This window comes from Lithobates pipiens, unplaced genomic scaffold (genome assembly GCF_037356315.1).
Source record: "Lithobates pipiens isolate NorthernLeopardFrog02 unplaced genomic scaffold, aLitPip1_a1.2 Scaffold_19, whole genome shotgun sequence".
In the NCBI taxonomy this organism is placed as follows: Eukaryota; Metazoa; Chordata; class Amphibia; order Anura; family Ranidae; genus Lithobates; species Lithobates pipiens.
Genome location: NW_027507764.1, coordinates 519187925 through 519215130, shown reverse-complemented (window position 1 = coordinate 519215130; position 27206 = coordinate 519187925). Strand labels below are relative to the sequence as shown.

At 46.7% G+C, this 27206-nt stretch overlaps 7 pseudogenes; all 7 read left to right on the top strand.

Annotated features, from left to right (window-relative positions):
- The first annotated feature begins 357 nt into the window (after window positions 1–357).
- Window positions 358–476, top strand: LOC143998782 (5S ribosomal RNA; annotated as a pseudogene).
- A 100-nt stretch (window positions 477–576) lies between these two features.
- On the top strand, window positions 577–695 carry LOC143998484 (5S ribosomal RNA; annotated as a pseudogene).
- Window positions 696–1013: 318 nt separating this feature from the next.
- Window positions 1014–1132, top strand: LOC143999299 (5S ribosomal RNA; annotated as a pseudogene).
- Window positions 1133–1434: 302 nt separating this feature from the next.
- Window positions 1435–1553, top strand: LOC143999260 (5S ribosomal RNA; annotated as a pseudogene).
- Window positions 1554–15168: 13615 nt separating this feature from the next.
- LOC143999250 (5S ribosomal RNA) lies at window positions 15169–15287 on the top strand (annotated as a pseudogene).
- A 10126-nt stretch (window positions 15288–25413) lies between these two features.
- LOC143998555 (5S ribosomal RNA) lies at window positions 25414–25532 on the top strand (annotated as a pseudogene).
- A 1510-nt stretch (window positions 25533–27042) lies between these two features.
- Window positions 27043–27161, top strand: LOC143998803 (5S ribosomal RNA; annotated as a pseudogene).
- Window positions 27162–27206: the final 45 nt, after the last annotated feature.

Below are 27206 nucleotides of genomic sequence, written 5' to 3'. Positions count from 1 at the left end.
TGGATGGGAGACCGCCTGGGAATACTAGGTGCTGTAGGCTTCTTTTTATGTTGTTGGCCTTGACTTGATTTTTTGTTTGCTCCCCAAGGTGACCATCTTGGCGTTTGTCAAGAGGGTTGAGCGTGCCTGAAAAAATCTTCTATGGCCGCATCACCCTGAAAGAGCCCAATCTCATTTGATCTCAGAGGCTAAGCAGGTTTGGGACCTGGTTAGTACCTGGATGGGAGACTGCCTGGGATTTCTCAATGCCATAAGCTTTTTTTTTAAGTTGTTGGCATTGACTTATTTTTTTTTGCTTGTTTCCCAAGGTGACCATCTTGGCGTTTGTCAAGAGGGTTGAAAGTGCCTGAAGAGATTGCCTACGGGCACATCACCCTGAAAGCACCCAATCTCGTTTGATGTTGGAGGCTAAGAAGAGTCGGGCCTTGTTAGTACGTGGATGGGAGACCGCCTGGGAATACCAGGTGTCGTAGGCTTCTTTTTATGTTGTTGGCGTTGACCTGTTTTTTTTTAGCTTGTTTCCCAAGGTCACCATCTTGGTGTTTGTCAAGAGGGTTGAGAGTGCCTGAAGAGATTGCCTATGGCCACATCACTCTGAAAGCACCCAATCTTGTCTGATCTTGGAGGCTAAGAAGAGTCAGGCCTGGTTAGTACCTGGATGGGAGACCACCTGGGAATACCAGTTATTGTAGGCTTCTTTTTATGTTGTTGGTGTTGACCTGTTTTTTTTCTGCTTGTTTCCCAAGATGACCATCTTGGCATTTGTCAAGAGGGTTGAGAGTGCCCAAAGAGATCGCTTACAGCAGCATCACCCTGAAAGAGCCCTATCTCTTCTCATCTCTGAGGCTAAGAACGGTTGGGCCTAGTTAGTACCTGTATGGGAGATGGCATTGGAATACCAGGTGCCGTATTCTTCTTTTTATGTTGTTGACATTGACCTGTCTTTTTTTGCTTGTATCTCAAGGTGACTATCTTGGCATTTGTCAAGAGGGTTGAGAGTGCCTGAAGAGCTTGCCTATGGCCACATAACCCTGAAAGCACCAGATCTCGTCTGATCTCAGAGACTAAACAGGGTCGGGCCTTGTTAATACCTGGATGGGAGACCACCGGGGAATACTAGGTGCTGTAGATTTCTTCTTATGTTGTTGGCGTTGACTTGTTTTTTTTTTGTTTGTTTCCCAAGGTTGCCATCTTGGCCTTAGTCAAGAGGGTTGAGAGTGTCTGAAGAAATCTCCTACAGCCACATCACCCTGAAAGAGCCCAATCTCATCTGATCTCAGAGGCTAAGCAGGGTTGGGACAAGTTTAATCCCTGGATGGGAGACCGCCTGGGATTTCCAGATGCCGTAGGCTTCTTTTTATGTTGTTGCCATTGACCTATTTTTTTCCGCTTGTTCCCAAGGTGACCATTGAGTTGAGAGTGCCTGAACATATTGGCTATGGCCACATCACCCTGAATCTGTTCCATCTCATCTGATCTTGGAGGCTAAGCAGGGTCGGGCCTGGTTAATGCCTGGATGGGAGACCACCTGGGAATACCAGGTGTTGTAGGCTTCTTCTTTTTTTTCAAATATAATTTTTTCTCCAAACAGGGGAAGACGGTCCCCCGAGTACATAATGCAACAGAGAAATACAGAGCAAAAAGCACCTGACCAATACTTTATACAGGTATATTTGCAAATGTGAGTCTGCCTTCCATCATTTATAATGATTCAAGGCTTGGATAAAGTACTGTACCAAGATCCAGGGTCACACAAACCCCAGGTCCCTCCGGCATAATCCATCCAGAGGGGGGTGTGGGGCCGTCATTCCCAATTTTCCACTTTTTCCAAAAGAGAGAGGGGGTTGAGGGGGTGAGAGATAGGGGAGGAAGGCAGAAAAGAGAAGGGTGAAAGATCAGGAAAGGAGAAGAGGGGACGAGACACGATGGCAGCCACTGTTCAAGAGGCCAGTCAAGGAAAGCTCAGAGCACTAAGGCGATATCCTTCCAGCGAGAATATAAAGGTATTCCAGATATCCCAGGTTTGTTTAAAAAATTCTTGTTTACCTTGTGATGTGAGGATCAAGTCCTCCATTTTTTTTAATGTCCTCTATTTTCCTAAGCCAGTGAGTAATGAAAGGGGGGGGAACATTTTTTCCAATAGAGAGGGATGCAGGATTTCGCTGCATTTATCACATGCCATAAAATTGATTTTTTTGTACTTCTTAATGGGAATCTGTGAATGGTGCAAGAGAAAGAATGCAGCCTCTTCCGGGTTGGAGAAGTCTGTGAATTTTTGTGTTATGCATCAGATCTCTGTCCAGAAGTCCACCAAGCTGGGGCAGGACCAAAAAATATGGAGCAACGTGCCCTCTTCTTCTCCACACCTCCAGCATATGTTCGAGGAAGAGGGGAAACATTTATGCAGCTTTGATGGTGTCAAATACCACCTGGTGAGAAGTTTAAAATTTGTCTCCTGTATCTTCGTGCACAGCGAGGTTTTGAGAGCCAAAGTGATAATGCGTTGTCTCTGTGCTGGGCAAAATGAGCAATTAGGTCCTTTTCCCAGTTGGACAGACAGGTTAAGTGTGGGTGATCTGTTTGTGAGAGAATGTGGACCAAAGAGCCTTCGCTCCTGCATAGAGTCTCAAACTTCGTCTGAGGGCGGGCGAAAGTTTGAGTATTGGGGATGGAATGGAGAAAATGATGTTGTTGCGCCGCTCTCCAAAAAGGCAGTTGGAAAAGCCCTGTCGGATCTGTTAGGGTTGAGAAAGAAGGCCATTTTCCATCAATGACGAATTTAGACGCATGGTCTAGGTTGGAATTTCTAAGTGGGTCCCCGGTTCAAAGTTCGGAAGGCCACGTATAGGCAATAGGGGGGAAGTCAAAGACGTGAGTGTGTTTTGGGTAGCGATCAGGTGACTGACTTTCAATGAAGCCCCTATAGTGGGATGTGATGTCAGTTCTGTGGGTAAATCCTTATACCACCACATGGCGCTTCTTAGCGGAATTTGGGAGTGAGATTATCCTACTTGCACCCAGAGCTTAGAAAGTTTGTTTCCATTCCAGTCCAATACACGCCCCAGATGGGAGGCAAGGTAGTAACGTCGCAAGTCAGGGAGAACCATCCCTCCCTGTTGTTTAGACAATGTCAGCTGTGACCACTTAAGTCTGGGATTTTTGTGGGCCCAGTTAAATTGAGTGAGCAGGGATTGAGCTTGTTTAAAAAACGGGACTGGAATCTGGATCGGGAGAGCTTGGAAAAGATAGGTAAATTTAGGGAGTATGTTCATTTTAATGAGATTGCATCTCCTGAATCAGGAATGGAGGCCAGAATGCCACCCGTGAAGCAAACTGCAAATCTTAGTGACAAGGGGTGGGGGGAAGTTCAACATAAACGTACACTCAATGTCCGGTGGAATGTAAGTACCTAAGTACTTAAGGGCTGTATGGGTCCATTTACATTGAAAATTGGACTGCAAGTCTAGTAATGTTTGCGGGGGGACTGCGACCCCCATGGGCTCTGATTTCAAGAAGTATCCCGTATATCTGGAATTCCCGAAGGAGATTTGGAAAGGAAACTCTGGGATTCGTCAATGAGAACAGCATGTCATCCACGTAGGCAGATATCTTGCACTCAATAGTACCCATTTGGAGTCCCGTTATGTCTGAGTTTTGTCGAATTGTGGAGAGAAAGGGTTCCAATCACAGTGCGAATAATAGGGGTGACAGGGGGCAACCCTGTCTGGTCCCATTCCCGATGTCAAGGGGAGATGAGAGCACCCCATTCGCTTTGAGTTGAGCTGAAGGGCGTGAGTATATCTTACTTATCCATGCCAGCATCCGTTCACTCAGACCTATATGGCGAAGGACCGAGAACATGAATGTCCATTTGACCTGATCAAAAGCCTTCTCGGCATCAGTACTCATGAAAAGACAAGGGGTCCCAGATGACTTTGCTTTATGGACCAGGGTAAGCACCTTAATGGTGTTGTCCCTATCTTCCCTGGTGGGAATAAAACCTAACTGGTCAATATGTATAAGGGACTGCAAGTGCTGTGCCAATCACGTGGCAAGGATTTTAGAGAATCGTTTTAGGACCGAATTTAGGAGGGAAATTGGTCTGTAGCTCCCACATAGGCCCGGGTCTTTGCCCTCCTTAGGTATCAACGAGATGTGGGCTCTAAGGGTATCCTCAGGAAAATCCCCATTCGAGCTCAGAGTATTCAATAAATCCACCAAGCGCGGGCCGAGAATATGGAGGAAGGTCTTATAGTATTGTGCGGTATATCCGTCATGGCCCGGAGCCTTACCCACCTTCGGAGGTCCCACGGCCATCTGGACTTCTTCCAGTGTGATCGGGTTCTCCAAGTACTCCCGTGATTCCGATGAGAGGGTTGGTAGACCAGAACCGGTTACATATCTGTCTATATTGTCCTGTCCGGACCCTGAATCTGGCAGGTTGTAGAGATCAGAGTATCATTTTTCAAAGACTTTGGCTATTTGGGTTGGGGTAGAGGCCCTCTGGCCATTCTCATCTATCAACTGTTGTATGTAAGAGGCAGATTTCAACTCCTTTACCGACCTGGCAAAGATTTTTCCGCATTTGTCCCCTGACTCCTACATCAGTTTACGACAAAACTGGAGTGCCGCTTTCGCTTTATAATGGAGTAGGTCAGTAATCTGGGAACGGAGTGTCCCCAATTCAATCTCTAAGTTCCGTGAGGGGGCATGTTTATGTTTCGCTTCCACAGAGGCAAGTTCACAAACCAGATTAGCAATTTGTTCCTTCCATGTTCGTTTGATGCGTGCCCCGTGCCTGATAAGTACCCTGCAGAGTACTGACTTGTGAGCCTCCCAAATTATCCCCGGGTCGCAGTCCTGCGTTTAGTTTTCTTGGAAATAAAGGTCCAATTCCCTGGTCAAATCTGCTAAAACTTCCGGTATCTGGAGGAGGCTCTCATTAAGGTGCCAGAATAGAGACTTAGGTGAGGGGTTCCTAGAGAGGGTGTAGGTAAGGGCTACAGGAGCGTGGTCGGACCAAGTAATATGGCCAATGGAGGAAGAGCTCACCAAGTGCAGTTGAAGTCTATCCTCAAGTATGATTTGTGAGGGGAAGAGCAAAAAGAGTAGTCCCTTTCCCCGGAATGTTGCAGACACCAGACATCAACTAATTGGTCATTCAGTAAACACTTAGTAATCCGCTTTCTAGAGGAAATGAGGAGCGAGGAGCAAGAGGCAGAAGTGTCAACCGATGGCGAAAGGGGACATTAAAGTCCCCACCTAATATCAACTGGCCCTCCCGAAAGTCACACAATCTGTGCAGGGTAGTTCTGAGGAATGTGTCTTGGTGACCATTGGGAGCGTACACAGTGGCAAATGTAAAAAGGAGCTCTCCAATGTGGCCCCTAAGAAAAAGATATCGGCCCCCAGGGTCCACCAGAGAATCCTGGAGAACTGAGTGGAGCCTGCTAGAGATCAGAATGGAGATTCCCTTGGTCTTAGAGGAGGGGATAGTAGAGTGGTAGACCTTAGGGAAGGATCTTGACCGTAGAAAGGGGAGGGGAAGGGGGACGTCAGAGAAAAGCAAAGAAAGTTGAACCAAAGTAGGTATTGGGTAGGTAATGGATGACGGGAACTAAGGGGGAGAAAGGAAGGAAAGATAAGGGGAAAAAGAGGTCGGGCACCTCAACCCCAGGGGGAGAGGGAAATTAAGGGTTGTCCGCACTCAACAGTACAGGAATTGTATACTAAACAGCACAATTATGCTATAGCATTTACCAGATGTACACTGGGTTTAAAGCGCCGTCCTACTTGAGTTGGTGGGTAGACAGGTCGGAGAGGGAGTCCCCGGATTCCAGTCCCCCCAGTCCCGGCAGTGGTAAATGTCACGTCTGATACCAGTATGCAAATAAAAGACAATCAGTAACATCATAGAACCAAAAAACAATAGTATAATCAAAACAGAGGTAGAGCATATAACTGTCAGCACTGAGGGGTCTCCTCAGCTCGCCCTAAATGTAGGCATGCATGTGGGAGTCCGTCACAACAGAAAAGGAATCACAGAATGGGATCCACCACCCCTGTCCCATACCCCAAAAGTACATGCAGCCCCCGAACAAATGCATTTCTGCCTTTGGCAGATTGTCCTCTCCTTACCCCCTCTCCTCCGTCCACGCCCCGGGGGAAAAGGGGGAGGGAAGGGGGGGAAAGAGGGGGGGAAGGGGGGAAAAGAGGGGGGAAGGGGGGATTGAAGGGGGGAGGGAAGGGAAGGAGGTAAGGGAGGGAAGGGGGGAGGGAAGGGAGGGAAGGGGGGAGGGAAGGGGGGCAGTAAGGGAGAGGGGAAAAACATGCGGAAAGGTCAAGTCCTTTAGCGCACCCACACCAGCAACCACCCGGACCCCATAAGTTTCAACTCCTCCCCTCCATGGTCACCACATCAAGATGAAAGATGAGCAGCCCTGGTCGGTGCATGGAGAATCCGGCAGGCAAGGGGCTGGGGCCACCATCCCTCCATCCAACGGGAGACTTCACTCAAGCAGCAGTCCTGGGGCCCGCCAATTAGCATCTCTCCTGCATCGCCATCGGGGGCTGTGTGGAGCATCCAGAGGGAGGCTGGGACCGCCCAAACAGTAAGGGGTAAATCCTCCAGGGGGGTCCAGAGTCAAACTGGAGGGAAGCAGTGTCTCGTACCAATAGGCGCAATAAATAAGTCATCCAGGGTGTCCCCGAAAGCTGCAGAAGGCAATGTCGGCAAAGAGTAGGTGGGGGCCAGAGGGGGGACGAGGGGCGCAACCAGGGAGAGGAAACACATATGCGGGAATGTCAAGCCCTTCCAGTACAGCGCACTAGGTATCACTCAGACCCCCCAAAGTGCAACTCCCCCCTCTAAGGTCAAGACTCCAGAAGGGAAGATGAGCCGCCCTGGTCTGTACATGAAAGAACCTGCTGCCAAGGGGTTGGGGCCATCATCCCTTCCTCCAATGGGAGATGCCACCAGCATGACAGCCCCGTGTCCTGTCAAGTGGTTCCCCTCCGACAATGTCTTCGGGGTATATGTGGAGCATCCAGGGGGAGGCAGGGACCACCCAAACAGTGAGGGGTAAAGCCTCCAATAGGGACCGGTGTCAGACAGGAGGATAGCTGTGTCTTGTACAAGTTGGTTAATTAGACAAGTCACCAGTGTGTTCCTGTGAGCAGCGGAAGGAAAGGTCGGTAAGGATTATGAATGGGTGGGGGCCAGGGAGTGCATAAAACTGCCACCAGATGACCGGGGCAGAGAGGGCAAGGGGATGAAAGTCAGATCTGGTAGGTGGGGGGGGGGTGAGGAGTGTCACTAATATTACTCACGTTGGCCATCCCTTGAAGCTGAGCGCTCTGCATACCCAGGATGTTCTTCTGTATAGTCTAGCCTATCTGTATACATTAGCCTGTCTTTTGTACACATTAGCCTCTCTGTATCAACTAGCCGGTCCTCTGTATACACTAGTCCATCCCTAGCTTGTCTTTTATACACCTAGTCTCTCGGTATACCCCTCCTTTCTGTATACATCTTTATACACTAGCCTCTCTGTGTACCCTAGCCTCTCTGTATAATCTTGCCTCTCATTATACCCCAGCCTGTATTCTGTTTACCCAATTTTGTCTTTTATATAAACTAGCCTGTCTACTGTATAACTTATCTTCTCATTATACACCGGCCTCACTGTCAGCTTGTCTCTGTACACTAGCCTCTCTGTTTTCCCTAGTCTCTCTGTATAAAATAGCCTCTCTGTATACACTAGTCTGTCCGTATACTCTAGCAAGTCTGCATACACTAGCCTCTTTGTGTAAAACAGCCTCTCCCTCTGTATAACCTCGCCTCCATCTCTGCATATCCAGTACGTTCTTCTGTATAATCTAGCCTGTCTTTTGTACACATTAGCCTCTCTGTATAAACTAGCTGGTCTTCTGTATACACTATTCCGTCTGTATACACTAGCAAGTCTGTGTAACCCAGTCTCTCTCTCCCTAGAAAACACCAACCCTGGCCCTGACAGAGGAGGAGGGTTTAATAGTCCCTCAGACTCCTCCCACAAATACGGGCTGGCCTGAGGCCAGCCTTCCCACTTGTAATCGGAGTCTTCAAGTGGGAAATGCGATATTACTTAAGAACCAAAGCCTGGATGGTCAGTATGCTTGAAAAGAGGGCAAAAAGACACAAGTATAGGTGGAAAAGGAAAGGTAAATATCCCATTCATAAAATGACGTATGCCCAAACGCCAACTGTAAGTAACCGGTAAGTTACCGCTGTGAGAGTAGAACCCACCGACTCTTGACCTGAAGATGAGAAGGAACCCCCTAAGAGCCTGCAAGCTACACAAACCCAAATGAATGTCCCGTGAAGGATAGGATGAGCCTGATGCCCAAGGTAACCCAGACAAGGGCTGACCCGAAGAACCCCTGCAAGAAGATGGCTGAGCAGACTGAAAAAACCCAACACAAGACCGCCTGGGGTATACAGTGAGGCTATTATAATTGGAATGAGGCTGGGGTAATAAGATTGGCTTGGGTATACGGCGAGGTACACCCTAGAAAAGAAAGAGATATCAGAAAAGTCAAACAAGGTAATACAGATATGCTAATGTTATTCCCCTGAGCCTAGTGTATACAGAAGAATGGCTAGTGTATACAGAGGGGCTAGTGTGTACAGATGACAAGCTATTGTTTACAGATAGGCTTGTGTATACAGAAGAGAGTCTGGGGAATTCAGTGAGGCTAGTGTATGCAGAGAGGCTGGGACACCGAGACTATTTTAAAAAGAAGGCAGGCTAGTGTATATAGGTTACGGGCACGTGTATACAGAAGACAGAGAGGCTCGTCTATATAGAGGGACTGGTGTACACAGAAAGATTAATGTATACAGAAAGGCTAGCGTGTACAGAAGACAGGACTTTATTTTTTGCTAATGCAACTACTTCTAAATCATGTGAAGAATTACAGTGCTTTTTTTCATATTTTGGTGCTGTTAAAAGGTCAATGGTGTGTTGTCAGTGGTGATATCAATGTGACAGTTAATGTGTAGAACTACATATATACAAAATAGAGCAAAAGAGTGCTATGTTTATTTTGTTAAGTCATTGACTGATAGACGTTAAGTAATTGGCCGTTATTGGTTTGGCAGTACATGGTTTATTTTGATGTAAGATAGTTTTATTCTCTACCTATAGCCGAGTTTTAGACGACCTTATTATTAGCATTAGTCGCATTAATCATATTTATTATGCAGAGTGTAAGTATTGTAGTGAGACGATACTGCTGTTGCAAGATTTGTATTATTATACATAGCATTGTTAGTAGACCAATAGGACAATTTACATGGCTTAATATTGCAGAGCGTAATTTAACAGGAAAGAAATCCAAAGCGTTAGTTGCAATAGCTTCATAAAACTGAGAAATCGTTGCATTACTCTAAATGTAAAAGTTGTTCCGGTAGCACTGAGAAGACTGATATTAGATGAGTGATCTACCCATTCCGTTTACTATTGCAGAGAGATACCGGTAAATTGTTAATATCTTAATATTTGTTGCTGCGTGTAAGGTAGAAATAAGATGGTTTTGTGTGAGTTGGTTTACCAGGATTTAGAGATCGTAGTCTATATATATATAATAATAAATATAGCAAAATAACTCAGATTAATATTGAGACAGTATATACAGGTCGAGTTTAAGTGGAAATACACGAAATAAGAGCAACGACGAGTGTAGGTTTTTATCAATCAGGTTCATTACGTGTCTTTAATCATGCAGTGAATATACCCCAAATATAGCATAAGGATGAGAAAGGAAAATAACTGGCAGAGGATGACATGGCAAAAAGACAAACTGCAATAGAAATGTGAATGTGAATTAGAGATGAAATTTCAATCCCCATTAGTAACCATTAATAAAGTTAACACGGCTACGTACAGCAAAGTTTGAGCTAAGCAGCTAAATATTCCTTTATATTGCAGAGCTTAAGTATTGCAGTTGAAAAGAGATCGAAAGCGTTTGTTGCAGTAGCTCAAAATGACTGAGAAATTATTAGAAATGCAAAAGTTATCACGGTAGCACTGAGTGGACTGATATTAGATGAGTTATCGTTGTAGTACAAATTCAGTTTCCTATAGCAGAGAGATACCAGCTAAATGTAAGAAGAGCAATTAAACTGTTCACATCGGTAGCATTGCATTACTCTTAATGTGTGAAGCGTGTAAAGAAGCAAAAGATGGTTTTGTATTATCCTAAAAGTAGCAGTATACGTAATAAAGGTAAGTAGGTTACCTGGATTTAGATATAGCAAACCCTATAATCTAATTTAGCAAAATTAGAAAGGATAATATTGAGACAGTATATACAGGTCGAGTTTAAGTGGAAATACACAAAATATCTAGCCTACCTTTACATTGTTCAATAGAGCCTTGCAAAGTAATACCAAGGCAGAATATCGGACTAGCAATTAGATGAGATGATTGCTGTAATCATAAAATATCAGCAACTTGTCTTTAGGGATGAGAAAGTATAATAACTGGAAAAGTATGAAATTTCAAAGAGACAAATTGCATTAGAGATGTGAGACATGAAATGTCAATACCCATTGGTTACTTACATGTAACCATTAATACAGTTAACGCGGCTACATACAGCAAAGTGTGAGCTAAGCAGCTAAAGGGTATACATTATTTAAGAGTAAATTGACGTAGCTTGTAAATTCCAACGTGTAAATCGTTCCATTAATTTTGTTACGCACGAAGACGGCTTACACTGACTTTTTTCCGTTTCCACTGGTTATCCGCATAATGTATCAGTAACCCTGAACATTAATAGTGATAGACAGTTTACAATAGGATGTATGCTTGATGTGAATGTAAAATAGTTGCATTATGTGTTATTAATGTAATCAAACTTTATTGCTATCCTTTGCTACTGCAACCACTTCTCAATCAAGTAAACCGTTTTTTCTCGCATTTTGCTGCTGTTAAAAAATTTGTTACCAGTGCTATGTGTTACAAATGGTTATCAGTGTGACAGTTAATGTGGAGAAGTAATACATAAAATAAAGTCAGAAAGAGAATCCTATTGCATAGAGGTAGAGAGATGGTTGCATTATTCTTAATGTGCCGGCTGTAAAAGGTTTTAAAAAGATGGGTTTGTGTGAATTTTGCTTTAACGTAAAATTAGCTGTAGACATTATAACTATGGTTACGTTTACAATGATGTAATATCAGTAATTGCTATCAGTAAATGTTAAAATTTTGGACGGTTTACATTAGGATGTGGAATTGATATGGATTTAAAAGCGGTACATTAATTTTCTGAAGCATATGGCAGAAAGACGGCTTACACTGCTTTTCTCACATTTTGCTGCGGTAAAAAGAAATGTTTTGTCACTGTGTTTTAACTGTGACTTATTTGCTTATGTCATGACAGCTTGATACTGGTTGAGCAATAAAACAGTTTTATTAAGATGTAAGACTAGTTTTATTCGCTACATATATGCTTTTCAGAGAGTTGTATAATATAGGCGACCAATAAGACATTTAAATGGCTTAATATTGAAGGGAGGAAGTATCGCTGTTCAACGGTAAGAGATTAAATGTCAAGCTTAGCTTGATAGTCTAAATTTAAAGGATATGCCGGTACCACTGAGAAAGCTTATATTCGACTAGTTGATCTTTGCCTTACACAATCCTATTATTATTATTAAGATCCTAGTGCAGAGAGATACTCAGATAATGTCAGAGATACTCGGTTAATGTCAGAAAAGCAATAAAACTGTTTACATCGTTAGCGAGCGAAAGTTACATTACTAATAATATGTGCAGCATGTCTGGTAGCAAATGGATGGTTTTGTGAACATTTTGCATTACCGTAATATTAGCGGTAGACCTCATCGAAGTGAATAGATTTAACTTGTTTTGAGATAGTACTCTCTATTTCTAATAATAAATAAAGCAAAATAAGTCAGGATGGTGTGTCGTGAGTGGTGATATCAAAGTGACAGTTGATGTGGAGAATTACAAATATGCAAAATAGAGCAAAAGAGTGCAAAGTTTATTTTGTTAAGTCATTACTCTGTCTTCTTTATACCTTGGCCTGTCTCCTATATACACTCTGTTATACACTAGTTTCTCTGTATACACTAGCCGGTCTTCTGCATACAATAGCCTGTCTTCAGTATACACTAGCCTATTTTCTGAATACACTAGCCCGTCTTCTGTATGCCCTAGCCTGTCTTCTGTATACATTAGTCTCTCTGTATAAACTAGCATCTCTCTATACCCCAAACTGTCCTCTGGAAACACTTGTCTCTCTTTATAGCCTGTCTAGGCTTTCTTCTGTACACACTATCTTCTCTGTATACACTAACCAGGCTTCTATATAAAATAGCTTCACTGTATGCACTAGCCTCTCTGTATAATCTAGCCTCTCTTTATACCCTAGATAGTGTTCTGCATACACTAGCCTCTCCGTAGAAGCCAGCCTTTATTCTGTATTCACTAGCCTTTCTTCTGTATGCTGTAGTCTTCTATATATACTAGCTTCTCTGTACACCCTTGCATCTCTGTAAACCCTGTGTAAACTAGCCAGTCTTATGTATACACTCGCCGACTGTATACACCAGACTCTGAATACACTAAACTCTCTGTATACCACATCCTGTCTTCTGTATACACTAGACCGTAAAAATTAGCTAGGATACACCAGCCTGTCTTCTGTACCCACTAAACTCTCTGTATACACTACCCAGTCTTCTGTATACACTGTCAGCTTTGATGTATACCCAAGCCTGTCTTCTGTATATGCACTGTCCTTTCTGTATACACTCGACTCTCTCTATACACTAATCTCTCTATATACACTAACATCTTTGTATATACTAGCCTCTCTTTAAACTAGCCTCTCTGTGTACCCCAGCCTCACTGTTTACTTTAGCGTCTCTGTATACTCAAGCTTCTTGCACGAGTCTGTATTCTGTATTCACTAGCGTCTCTTCTGTATGCTGTAGTCTTCTTTATATACCAGCTTCTCTGTACACCCTTGCATCTCTGTAAACACTGTGTAAACTAGCCAGTCTTATTTATACACTCGCCGACTGTATACACTAGACTGTCTGAATACCTAGCCTATGTTCTGAATACACTAGCCCGTCTTCTGTCTTCTGTATGCCCTCTCTGTATAAACTAGCATCTCTCTATACCCCAAACTGTCCTCTGTAAACACTTGTCTCTCGTTATAGCCTGTCTAGCCTTTGTTCTGTACACACTAGCTTCTCTGTATACACTAAGCAGGCTTCTATATAAAATAGCTTCACTGTATGCACTAGCCTCTTTGTATAATCTAGCCTCTCTTTATACCCTAGATAGTGTTCTGAATACACCTCTCCGTAGAAGCCAGCCTTTATTCTGTATTCACTAGCCTTTCTTCTGTATGCTGTAGTCTTCTATATATACTAGCTTCTCTGTACACCCTTGTATCTCTATACACCAGACTCTCTGAATATACTAATCCCTCTGTATACCACAGCCTGTGTTCTGTATACACTAGACTGTAAAAACTAGCTAGAATACACCAGCCTGTCTTCTGTACCCACTAGATTCTCTGTATACACTACCCAGTCTTCTGTATACACTGTCAGCTTGGATGTATACCCAAGCCTGTCTTCTGTATACACTAGTCTCTCTATATGCACTGTCCTATCTGTATACACTCGACTCTCTCTATACACTAACATCTTTGTATATTCTAGCCTCTCTTTAAACTAGCCTCTCTGTGTACCCCAGCCTCACTGTTTACTCTAGCATCTCTGTATACTCAAGCCTATCTGCATACACGAGTCTGTATTCTGTATACACTAGCCTCTCTTTAAACTAGCCTCTCTGTATACCCCAGAATAACTGTATACTCTAGCCTCTCTGTATACACTAGCATTTCTGTATACATCACCCTATCTGTATTCACTAGCCTCTCTGTATACCGCAGCCTGCCTCTCTATATACACTAGCTTTCTTCTGAATATAATAGTCTCAGTCTCTCTCTATAACCAAGCCTGTTTTCTGTATACATTAGCATGTGTCCTGTATACACTAGCCTGTCTTCTTTATTCTCTAGCCTACCTTCTATATACACTGCCATTTATGAGGTAAACAAAGATTCTAGTGTACATAAACGACAGGCTAGAGTATAAAGAGAGGATAGGGTATACAGAAGAAAGCCTAGTTTATACAGAACACAGGCTAGTACCCTGAGCCTGGGTGAGAGAGGATGAGGAGCATTAGGAGGGCTTGGTCTTTCACATCCGACAAAGTGTTCGGCATGATGTGGCTCAACACGTCCAGCTGCCGAAAATAAGGACAAGCGTGGGAGGCACACAACACCCACTGTAACAGTGCTAGGTTCCTGCATTACAGAAACAGAACACCAGCAATAAGGGGTATCTTCAGGTGTATACTGTGCAGGAGGCACACAACACCCACTCTAACTTCTGCACTGCAGATGCCTGTATTGCAAAAATTGAACACCAGTAATAAAGGGTAGCTTCAGGTGTGTACTGTGCAGGAGGCACATAACACCCACTGTAACAGTGCTAGGTTCCCAAGCAGTAAAGACACTGTCCCTGCCTATCGTCCTCTATCCCTGACCGCCGCAACACACTATACAAGGCGGCCGCGCTGGCGGCCTTATATAGTGTGGGGTGTGTACTAAACCCCCTTGAGATATAATTGGCCACAGGAATACTGCCTCAGAGGATGTCACATCTGTTCTTATTATATAGAACTTATTATGCTCCTCGTAAACTTTTTCAATTTGGCCGAACGGCCGCACGCAAGTTGCCCCCGGTGCGGGAACATGGTGGGAGATATGATGCACATGTTTTGGAGATGCCCAAAGTTGATCTGCTACTGGACGGAGGTGACAGGAACCATTGATCGGGTGTTTGGAACCTCCACCAGGATGGAGGCGAAGTATTGTCTCCTGGGAATAGTTGATTGAGTTGGAAACCCGGGAAGCAGCTAGATGGCAGTTCTGAGATGCCTATTTCAGGCAAGGAAACTGATTGCCCAACCCTGCTTAGCCTCCAATGTTGGCAATGACTTGTTTTTTTTAGCTTGTTTCCCAAGATGACCATGTTGGCGTTTGTCAAGATGGTTGAGAGTGCCCAAAGAGATCGCCTATGGCCCCATCACCTTGAAAGTGCCCGATCGTGTCTGATCTCGGAGGTTAAGCATTGTCGGGCCTGATTAGTAACTGGATGGAAGACCGACTGGGAATACCAGGTGCCGTATGCTTATTTCTTGATCATACATCACGGGACACAGGATCAGTACATAATGGGTTATATAGGCACCTCTGGTGATTGGACACTGGTTAACCCCCAATTAAGGAGAATTCCTTCCCTATATAACCCCTCCCATATGGGAGGCACCTCATTTTTTCCTTCGCCAGTGGTGGTTGGTCACGTAAAACATGTGCTATGAAGAAAGTTCTGTGCAGGTCCCTGCGGGGGCCTAAGGGCTACAACAAACCGGATCCATATCTCGGGCCGATATTTTGACTCCCAAGATGATATGGTACCCGGGACTCGTCATCTGAAGAAACGAGGTTTTGCCTGTAAGTCCTCTCCTATTGGAAAACTGGGCTCTGGGAAAACCAGACTTACTGTACTATTTACATAGTGGCACGAAAGTTTCTGGCAGAGTCTTTTACAAGGTCCAGGTAGGAGGTTCTTCTGAGAAGGAACCCCAAAAAAAACCTGAAGGTTGGCACAACTCTGCCCGCCGTGATGGGTGAAGGCTGGAATCTGTCTGTTTTCAGCAATTCCTGCGGCAAGGACAGGTAAGGGAAGTTAATCCTGTATAAATTATATTATGGATTTCTTCATTGAGTAGTTGTATGTCTTACCTGGTTTTCACAACTAGGGGGAGTAAGAGCAGCCTGATGCATACTTACATGCCTTTCAGATACACACGCTCACTGAAGCCTGGTTCTCCCAGATGACTCATGTCTCCACTGCAATCTCTGCCACAATGAAGGTAATACAGGGGTCCCACGTAGTCTGGGGGTCCCAGACAGTTCCGATGGCAATTCCCTTCCCCCCTGGATACCGGCAGTCCTCGTGCATGCGCGCCAAGCACGCTCCCGTGCTAATGGAGGAGGCGGGAGTGTGTTTGCAAGCCGCGTCGTTCGGTGTGCACGGCGCTGTACTGCGCAGGCGCCAGGCGGCAGTTTTACAGCCCAGAGCGTCAGGGGGCTCTAAGTGGAGACACAGGAGCTGTGGGCAGTAAGCATCCCAAGGGATTGGATCCAGGCAAACCTAAGACACCTACTCAGCATCAGGTTGTGCAGTTTAAGCATATATATTTATTGTGAGACTTTAAGCACAACAGTGATTGCACTTTGTACTAGTAACTCTGCTTTGTAGCTTAGGACTATGTCTCCTTGTAAGAGGGTCTCAGGGGGAGATAACAAGGACACTGGTAAGTCACCGTCTAGGTCTAGGGGTTCTAAAAATGCCTGTAGGTTATCATCCCCCCCCTGCAAGACTGGAGTCAGCCTCACAGGATGAGTCAGTGCCCCTGTCAGGATTTGCAGCCTCTCCTAATATTTCAGCCCCGGTATACATCACTGAGGACTCCCTTAGGGCTACATTGGAAGGTTTTGAAGGGAGAATCATGAATTTTATTTCCGCTTCCCTGAAAGAAAGCAGGAAAAGGGGTAGATCCCCTCCCTCTGCTGAGATTCCTCTTTCAGATGACACTTCTGACAATGAGGAGAGATCCCTATCTTGGGACAGGTATCTTGAGCAGTCGGATGAATCAGAGGAAGAGGAGAGAGTCCCCTCCTCCCAGGCGCTCAGAAAACAGGTGCAGTATTATACTGAATTGGTGTGTACCACATTCAGAATGCCTGCTGCTGAGATCGCTGTTTCTTCCCTGGGAGTCAGGAAAATCCCACAACCTGCCTTTTCCTTTCCAATCAATCCCTTAATGGATAAATTGTTGTATGAGGATTGGGGACATCCCGATAAACTGTTTGCTCCTCCTAAAAGGTTTTCTATGCTTTATCCTCTGGAGGAAAGTTTCACCAAGAAATGGGGGGTCCCATCTGTCGATGCGGCTGTTTCTTGCGTGAATAGAAATCTGACCTGTCCTTTGGATAATGCTCAGGTATTTAAAGATCCAACTGATAAGAAGCTGGAAACATTATTAAAAGCCTCCTTTTGGGGGGGCGTGTCCTGACCATGGAGGAGTGAGGAAGTGCTTCACCTCAGCTCCGCTCCATCGCCGCACATATCAGCTGCCCTCAGCGGGGAAATCCGATCCACATCACCGGGCTCAATGTCCCAACGATCCCGGCAGTCTTCCTGACTGCCGCAGGGTAACAAGAAGCGGCAGGGACAGCTGGATCAGTTCTTCCCGGGCCCCCACAGACAGGGCCGCGATGGACCCAATATGGCGCCGACCGGGAAACTTCAGAAAGCTGGGAAATCCTCACAGCCTTCTACAGCGGCGCCTTCCCAGTCGACCGGACCGTCTCCCCTGGCTTCTCCGGTGCCCTCCCCAGGATCGGTAAGCGATTCGGTCCCCCCAGCATCCCCCGGGTCCCTGGATGGCCGCTCAGAGGTCTCAGACCTCATGGGAGATGACGCAATACGCCGCCATATTATGTCTCTCCCCACCAGAGAGGACCTAGAAAAGTTCACTAGCAGAGTGGAGAAGGCTTTCACCGCTGATATTGCCCAGCTTAAAGCTGATACTACACATCTGGGTCACAGAGTGGAGGCCCTGGAGGAAAAACTAGAGGAGACTCTCCCCGCTATTGCTCTGCTGCAATCTAGGTGCCAAACACAAGACCATCAGCTTGAGGTACTGCTGGGGCAATTGGATGATGTTGAAAACCGCAGCAGGAGGGCCAATATCAGGATCAGGGGGCTCCCGGAGGCTACTGGACCCAGGGATATTGTCCCCACTCTGACTGATATCTTTAGGGACATATTGGGACTCCCAGCCACTGCTCTTATTGAAATAGACCGAGCCCACAGAGCACTGCGCCCCCCGTCTCAAGGCGCTGACAATCCCAGGGATATAATCTGTAAACTTCACAAATATACTATCAAGGACCGGATTATGCAAAAAGTGCGGGGTAAGCCCTTTTATGATTTTGGTGGTGCTCGACTGACTTTCTATCAGGATCTCTCGCGGCGCACCCTCATGCAGCGGAGAGCCCTTCGCCCGCTCCTTTCTGTGCTCCAGGCTGCAGGACTGTCCTACCGCTGGGGCTTCCCCTTCTCTCTGCATGTGCTTAAGGATGGCAGGCAGGTGACCCTGCGCACAAAAGACGATCTTCCACATTTTCTATCCTCTCTGGGGCTGGATCCCGTGGACTTTCTGGATTGGAGAGGACCCCCGAGGGACTTGCTTGTCCCCCCCTTCCTCACAGATGGTCTACAGTCACACGCAAGCATCGACGGAGGGACAGACATAGTTCAACCCGCGACTCTTCAGTGGTTCCTTCTACCACCCGAGACTGATACCGAGCATGGGCTGTGTGATAGACGGCTGATTCAGGACTTTTTCTACTATGATTGCTGGTGTCTGGGCCTTTGGCGTTTGACCGCGTCGACTGGGGGTACTTACGGGCGGTACTGCAGGCTCAGGGGTTGGGGACGCGTATGATGTCCTCGATTATGGCCTTGTACTCCACTCCGTGTGCACAGGTGAAGGTGAATGGGGTGCTTTCCTCCCGGTTCCCGATTCGAAACGGCACGAGACAGGGGTGTCCACTGTCTCCTCTCCTTTTTGCCTTGGTACTGGAACCACTGCTCTGCTAGGTGAGGGCGAACGCAGACATTAGAGGCCTGAAGGTTGGGATGACGGAGCACAAACTGTCGGCGTATGCGGACAATGTGCTCCTTTATCTCTCTGAACCCCTGATCTCGTTGCCGGTTCTGTTGAAGGAGCTGAGGACTTTTGGTGAGTTATCCAATTTCAAGATAAACCTTTCCAAATCGGAGATTTTGCCTATTCACCTCGCCCCGCCTCAAGCGGACCACCTGCAATTAGCATTCCCCTTTACCTGGGCCACGTCTTCTATTAAATACCTGGGCATCCAGTTGACCAACCGCTTTGATGCCTTATATGCCGCTAATTTCCCCCCCTTATTACATGCGATCAAGGCGGATTTGTTGCAGTGGACCAAAACCGCTTTTACGTGGTTCGGCCGCATTAATATTATTAAAATTAATATCCTGCCCCGAGTATTATTGATACCCATCTCCCTCCCTAAACTGTTTTTTACCCAATTGAATAGCATTCTGTCGACATTTGTGTGGAACACAAAGAAACCTAGAATAGCCATGGCCTTGCTGAAACGCTCGAAGCTGACGGGGGGTCTGGGGGTTCCGGATATCCAGAGGTACCACAGGGCTATTGTTCTACAGAGGATACTTAATTGGAAATTTCATACTAAGTCGAAAGTGTGGGTCTCTCTGGAAAAATGGCTAGCTGGGAGAGATTTGGCTTATGCGCCCTGGTTGTCCCCGGAATATAGGGGGTTATCAGTGGATGTCTCCCCGCTCACTGTACAGTCTCTTTTGATTTGGGACAAACTGAACAAGACGCTGGGCCTATCCCCCCCTGTTTCTCCGCTTGCCCCGCTGGGAGGGTTCCTATGGTTCCCGCCAGGGGAGCGGAGGGCCTTTTTTGTCCCCTGGGCGGCTGACGGGAATGCCAGTTGTGGACAGTTTCTCAGCGGTGGCCAAATGGTCAGCTATGAATCCCTGCAGACCGGGCATGGCGATACAGGCAATTGCACCACTTTTTTGAAGCCCATGGCCACTTAATCAGGGACGAAGCGCTCCTTACACCATTTGAGCGTTTTTTTGTAGCAGATGAACCCACTCCCCACCTGATCTCCGAATTATATCACTTGCTGGGCTGTGTTACCGAGGTCGCTAGACCGACATACATACAGGTCTGGGAGAGGGAGCTACAACTTGACTTTTCCGCGGCCCAACTGTCCCACCTCTACAAACTCACGTACGCTAGCTCCATGGAGTCCAAAACCCAAGAAACTAATTTTAAAGTACTGTCTCGCTGGTACAGAGTGCCGGCAGACTTAGCACGTATCTACCCTTCGGCATCGGACCGGTGCTGGAGGGAATGTGGCCAATTGGGCACCCTCCTTCATATTTGGTGGGATTGCCCACGAATCAAGCCATTCTGGGAGGACATCCGATTCCGCATAGAGGCAGTTTTGCATCTTGATGTGCCACTGTCTCCGGCCAACTATCTTTTGCACATTCCTCCGATCCCGATTGGTAGATACAAAAAAAGCCCTCTGCCGCATCTGTTGAACGCGGCCAGACGTCTTATACCGATTTACTGGAAACAAACTAGGACTCCCACAGTGGAGGACTGGGTCAAAAAAGTGAATGACATCAGAGAAGCGGAATATTGGGTGGCAACCTGTAGGGGTACACGGGCTAAGTGTGACAGCATATGGCAATCATGGACAGTCTACATGTCCGAAACTATATACGCTACCTCAAGTCTGGACTTGGCTCTACTGGAGCTAGCGGAACCCTCTTTGAGATCCTGCACACGCAATGAGGTTCCCACCTAGTGGCTGTTTTTCACCTTCTTGCCCCATGGACGGAGAGACGACTTTGCTGCTGAGACTCGCCTGGTGCTGGACCGCTGCACTTCGCAGGGATGTCAAGTAGGCTCCACCCTCCTCCCTTACCCTATCCCCCAATCCCCTCTCTACCCCTTCTTGCCTCTCTCTCACCCTTCCTACTGTTCTTTTTTACCTTCTTTCTCTGTATTCCACACTATAAGATGTTGCCTTTTATTGACCTACGTGGTATTGAGCTGTGGTGGTGCGTTAGGCTTCCTGTGGGCTGGCTGGCCCTGCGGCCACTTTGTTTGGCTGACGGGGGGAATCCCTCTGTCCGGAGGGGTCCATGCTGGGACGTCCCTCCTGGGCGGGGGGGTTGCTGTGGGCCTGTCCTACCCCCGGGGGACGCTCGGGAGAGGTTGCTGGAGGTGATTGTGCCCCCCTCTCCTGGGCGGCCCCTGGGGGTGGTCCCATGCCTCCCTGGCCTTTTGTATGACGGGAGGTGGGGGACTGGGCTCCGGCCCGTCCTCTCCTTTCCGCTCAGAGGCACCTTGGAGCGGGGCCCTAGCCCACGGAGGCCGGACTTGATGTGTATGAGCTAGAAGACACTCCAGACGTTCATCTCCACCCGTTTGCCTAATTCATGTGTCTGGTTTGAGCCGCCAACTCTTGGCCACTGGGTCAGTTTTTATGGGTGTCATTGTTTCCTACAGTTTATTTGTTCTTTGTTTGGTCCTGACACACCTGTCTAATGTATACTTAAGTGTGTTTCAATGTCAAAATATCTCAAAATAAAGATTTTACAAAAAAAAAAAAAGCCTCCTTTTCCATGACTGGCACTGTAGTGCAACTTACAGTCGCAGCTGTGGGGTTGTGTCAGTTCCTCAAGGAACAGGTTAAGCAGATGCTTGGCCTCCTTCCCAGTGAGGAAGTGGAGAATTATGCAGAAATACCTCAAATTCTGTGTTTCCTGATTGATGCGATTTTGGATTCTGTCCAACAAGCATCTCGTTTGTCTCTCCTGTTGGTACACATGCGAAGGGCCCTATGGCTAAAGAATTGGGCAAGCTGAGCTATCATGCAAGAAGCATTTGATTGGGTTCCCGTTTAAAGGGGAACGTTTGTTTGTAGAAGAATTAGACAAATTCGTCCAAAAAATTTCAGGGGGTAAATCTACTCTCCTTCCAGTCAAAAGGAGCAAACGTCCATCATTTAGGCGTTCTCTCTCTCCCGGAGCATCAAGCTCTAAGCAGTGGCGACGGCCTTCTCAACCCCCCTCTACAGGAAAGGCTCAAGGCCGGGCCCAGGGGCAGAAGAAATCCTGAGGGCGAAAGCCTGCCAAGCAGAGCCCGAAAGCTTCCTTGTGAAGGAGCGCCCCCGCCCGGCCAAGTGGGGGGAAGGCTCTTGCAGTTTGCAGAAGCCTGGCGGGAAGAGATCCGGGATGAGTGGGTGGTCTCTTCGGTATCTCTGGGCTACAAGCTGGAGTTTCAGGAGATTCCACCTTCTCGCTTTCTAAGGTCAAGGATCCCCAGGGACCCAGTAAAGCAAAGACCGCTATTTCTGGCCTTAGATCACTTACTATCCCAGGGGGTGATAGTAGAAGTGGACCCAAAAGAACAGGGTTCAGGGTTTTACTCGAATCTCGTTCCAAAGCCAAATGGAAGTGTCAGACCTATCCTGGATCTGAAGGATCTGAACCGTTTTTTACACATCCGGTCCTTCTGAATACAGTCAATTCGCACTTTGGTCTCCTCCCTGCAAGGGGGAGAGTTTATGGCATCAATAGACATCAAGGATGCATATTTCCATATGCCAATTTTTCCCGCACACCAAAAGAATCTAAGGTTTGCGGTAGATCGGCGCCATTTTCAATTTGTGGCCTTGCCGTTCGGGCTAGCTACGGCCCCTCGAGTCTTCACAAAGATTCTGGACCCTCTCTTGGCAAACCTAAGAGCTCAGGGTATAGCCGTCATGGCTTATCTAGACGATTTGCTTCTCATAGAGAAAACAGTAGCGCTCCTGAACCACAGTGTTACCAGAACGCTAGAACAGCTGGAACGCCTAGGTTGGATTATAAACCTAGAAAAGTCGTCCCTACAGCCTGCTACCAGGTTGAAATACCTGGGTATGGTTATTGACACTGCTCAGGGCAAGGTGTTTCTACCAAGGCCAAAAGCCTTGGCCATTGGGGATCTGGTGCGTCTAATTCTGGGCAGAAGATCTTCCCCCATTCGGTTGTGCATGAGACTCTTTGGGAAAATGGTCGCCTCCTTCGAGGCCGTTCCATTCGCCCAGTTCCACTCAAGGCCTCTGCAAAGATTCATCCTTGCGGCTTGGAACAGGAAGCCCCAGTCCTTGGATCTTCCTATGCGTCTATCCCCAGGGACACGCAAGAGTCTCGTCTAACGAGTCTAAGAGTCTCGTTACAAACCGAGAATTTGCTGAAAGGCAAAACTTTTCTTCCTCTTCCATGGAAGATTATTATGACAAATGGCAGCCTGACAGGCTGGGGAGCAGTGTTGGAGGAGACGTGCTCGCAGTGGAAATGGTCTGCGATCGAGAAGCTATTGCCCATAAATGTCTTGGAGATCCGGGCAGTTTATATGGCTCTCATAAACTGGTCTTTCAGACTACGGGGTCTCCCTGTTCGGGTTCAGTCCGACAATGCCACAGCAGTGGCCTATATCAATCACCAGGGCGGTACCAGAAGTCTGGTTGCGCAAAAAGAGGTGAATCGTATACTTGTCTGGGCAGAAAGGCATGTTCCATGCCTTTCTGCAGTCTTCATTCCAGGAGTGGAAAATTGGCAGGCAGATTTTCTGCACCGCCAGCAGTTGTGCCTAGGAGAATGGGCTCTGCACCCCGACGTGTTTTGGAACATATGTCGCAGGTGGGGTACTCCAGACGTAGATCTGTTTGCGTCCAGGTTCAACAGAAAACTGGACAAATTCGTGTCAAGGACAAGAGATACACTCGCTCAGGGGTCGGATGCTCTGACAGTTCCCTGGGATCAGTACAATTTGATTTATGCCTTCCCCCCGTGCCCGCTTCTGTTGCGGTTCCTGGGAAGAGTTTTGAGGGAAACAAAGTCGCTTCTTTTGGTAGCGCCGGCTTGGCCCAGGCGACCGTGGTACGCAGAGATCATGAAGTTGGCAGTAGGCAGGCCGTGGATCCTCCCTCTCCGGCCAGATCTGCTCTCACAGGGTCCAATTTACCATGCTGCTTTACACAGTCTGAATTTGACGGTTTGGCTGCTGAGACCCACATTCTGAGAAACCGTGGGCTTTCGGGGCCAGTCCTTTCTACTCTGGTCAATGCCAGAAAGCCGGCATCCAGGCTTATTTACTACAAAATCTGGAGGGCATATGTTTCCTGTTGTGAACTCAGGGAATGTCATCCTAGAAAGTATGTCATTAGCAGGATCTTGGCCTTCCTCCAGTCAGGCCTAGAAATGAATTTGGCCGTAAGCACTATCAAGGTGCATATTTCGGCCTTGTCAGTGTTTTTTCAGAAACCACTTGCATCACATTCCCTGGTGCGGGCTTTCATCCAGGGGGCTATGCGGATAAGGCCGCCAGTCAAACCTCCGGTATGCCCATGGGATCTGAATTTGGTTCTCTCAGTTTTGCAGGGGCAACCTTTTGAACCTTTGCATCAGGCTTCGTTAGTTCTTTTGACTAAAAAATTGGTTTTCTTGGTAGCCATATCCACGGCTAGAAGAGTGTCAGAACTAGCAGCTCTCTCCAGTAAAGAACCATATCTAATTATTCATAAGGACCTAGTGGTAATGCGTCCCAACAGGTCCTTTCTGCCTAAGGTGGTTTCAGGATTCCATTTGAATCAAGATGTAAGCCTACCATCCTTTTTTCCGGACCCACAGTCCGCAGAAGAAGAATCTTTGCACACTTTGGATGTGGTAAGGGCAATCAGTATCTATCTTTAGGCAACTGCTCAGATAAGGAAAACTGGTTGCTTATTTATTTTGCCGAAAGGCCCTAGGAAGGGCCAGGCGGCATCAAAATCCACTCTCTCAAGGTGGATTAGACAGATTATTTCTCAGGCCTATAGTGTTAAAGGGAAGATCCCTCCTTTTCAAGTGAGAGCGCACTCAACTAGGGCTGTAAGTGCTTCCTGGGCAGTGCATCACCAGGCCTCCCTGGCTCAGATCTGTAAGGCTGCAACTTGGTCATCAGTCCACACATTCACCAGATTCTATCAGGTGGATGTCAGAGGGCAAGAGGATATCGCCTTTGGGCACAGTGTACTGCAGGCTGCAGTTTAGGTCCTCCGGTCCTTGGCGGTCTATATATTATGATCTGTGTCTCCCTCCCCTCAATCTGAGCATTGCTTTGGGTCATCCCACTATGTAATGAAGCTCCTGTGTCCCGTGATGTATGATCAAGAAAATAGGATTTTTATATACAGCTTACCTGTAAAATCCTTTTCTTGAGAGTACATCACGGGACACAGGGCTCCCACCCCTCTTGGGTTTTACGTGGTTTCCTATTGCTTTGATACAAAACTGAGGTGCCCCCCATATGGGAGGGGTTATATAGGGGAGGAATTGTCCTTAATTTGGGGTTAACCAGTGTCCAATCAGCAGAGGTGCCTATATAACCCACTATGTAATGAAGCGCCTGTGTCCCGTGATGTACTCTCAAGAAAAGGAATTTACAGGTAAGCTGTATATAAAAATCCTATTTTTTATGTTGTTGGCGTTGACCTGTTTTTTTTCGCTTGTTTCCCAAGATGACCATCTTGGCGTTTGTCAAGAGGGTGAGAGTGCCCAAAGAAAGTGCCTACGGCCAAATCACCCTGAAAGTGCCCGATCTTGTCTGATCTCGGAGGCTAAGCATTGTCGGGCCTGATTAGTAACTGGAAGGGAGACCGACTGGGAATAGCAGGTGCCGTAGGCTTCTTTTTATGTTGTTGGCGTTGACATGTTTTTTTTTTCCGCTTGTTTCCCAAGGTGACCATCTTGGCATTTGTCAAGAGGGCTGAGAGAGCCCAAAGAAATCTCCTACGGCCACATCACCCTGAAAGCGCCCGATCTTATCTGATCTCAGAGGCTAAGCAGGGTCCAGCCTGGATAGTACCTAATTACAGGTGCCGTAGGAATCTTTTTATATTGTTGGCTTTGACCTGTTTTTTTTTCGCTTGTTTCCCAAGGTGACCATTTTAGCATCTGTCAAGAGTTTTGAGTATGTCCCGAAGCGTTCGCCTAAGGCCCCATCACCCTGAAAGCGCCCGATCTCAGAGGCTAAGCAGGGTCAGGGTCAGATGGGAGACCGCCAGGGTCTATGTTGTTGGCGTTGACCTGTTTTTTTTCACTTTTTTCCCAAGATGACCATCTTGGCATTTGTTAAGAGGGTTGAGAGTGTCTGAATAGAACACCTATGGCCACATCACCCTGAAAGCGCACAATCTCATCTGATCTCAGAGGCCTAGCAGTGTATGCCCCAGTTGAAGACACATATGTCGAAACGCGTCGGGCGAGCTGTTGGTACCCCACATTGCTTTTAGTTCATTTTGTTTTTTTATGTGATCACCAAGTCATTTATTACCTTTTGACTTCAATAAACCAACGTTTTTATATCGTTTGACCCGCACCATGTGGAGCCTTTTTTTCTTTTTTCTTCTCTCCATTGCTTTGGTTTAAAACTTCACAAACCCCCCCCTCCCCATTCGGGGGAGGCTGGAGTATTGGTACAACGGGCTGCGTCCGAGCTTGATTACCTTGACCTTTGAAGTTCCATCTGAAAGGATCCACCATTGAGCCTACAACCGCCTGGAGCTCCTCCACCAGCTCAACTGACCTTTCTCCTTACAGTCTTCGGTCCCAGAGTGTGACCCCAAGCCTTTTAGACTCAACCGTCATATGACTGTGTGAGTCCAACTGCTCCGGTAAGAAGTATTTATCTACTTTTCATTTGATGCTTACAATCAAGTTTACCCGCATGAACACATTCGTCCAGTACACCATTTTCCATCTATGTGACGGTTTGGTCACCCCTACGCCATCAACATAGTTGAATGAGTGCCTTATGTTGGACTTTCATTTCTAGGCATTTTGGTTCTGTGCGATTTCTGTTTTGTTATTATTATTTTTATAATTTGTGTTGATTACATTTATTATTGAAGCGCTACACTATTTTTATTATTTTATCTGTTGAACTTTGTTTGTTTTTGGTGTTGGCTGCTGTTGTGGCCGTTGTGGCCATTTTTTCACAAACCATAGCGCAGTGTTTTCCCTTTTTATACTAGCAGTGTACGGCCTGGTTAATACCTGTATGGGAGACCATCTGTGAATACCAGGTGCCGTAGGCTTCTTTTTATGTTGTTGGTGTTGACCTGTTTATTTTTGCTTGTTTCCCAAGGTGACCATCTTGGCGTTTAACAAGAGGGTCGAGAGTGCCCAAAGAGATCACCTACGGCCCCATCACCCTGAAAGCACCCGATCTTGTCTGATCTCGGAGGCTAAGCAGTGTCAGGCCTGGTTAATACCAGGATGGGAGAACGTCTGGGAATAACAGGTGCCGTAGGCTTCTTTTTATGTTATTGGCCTTGACCTGGTTTTTTTTTCACTTGTT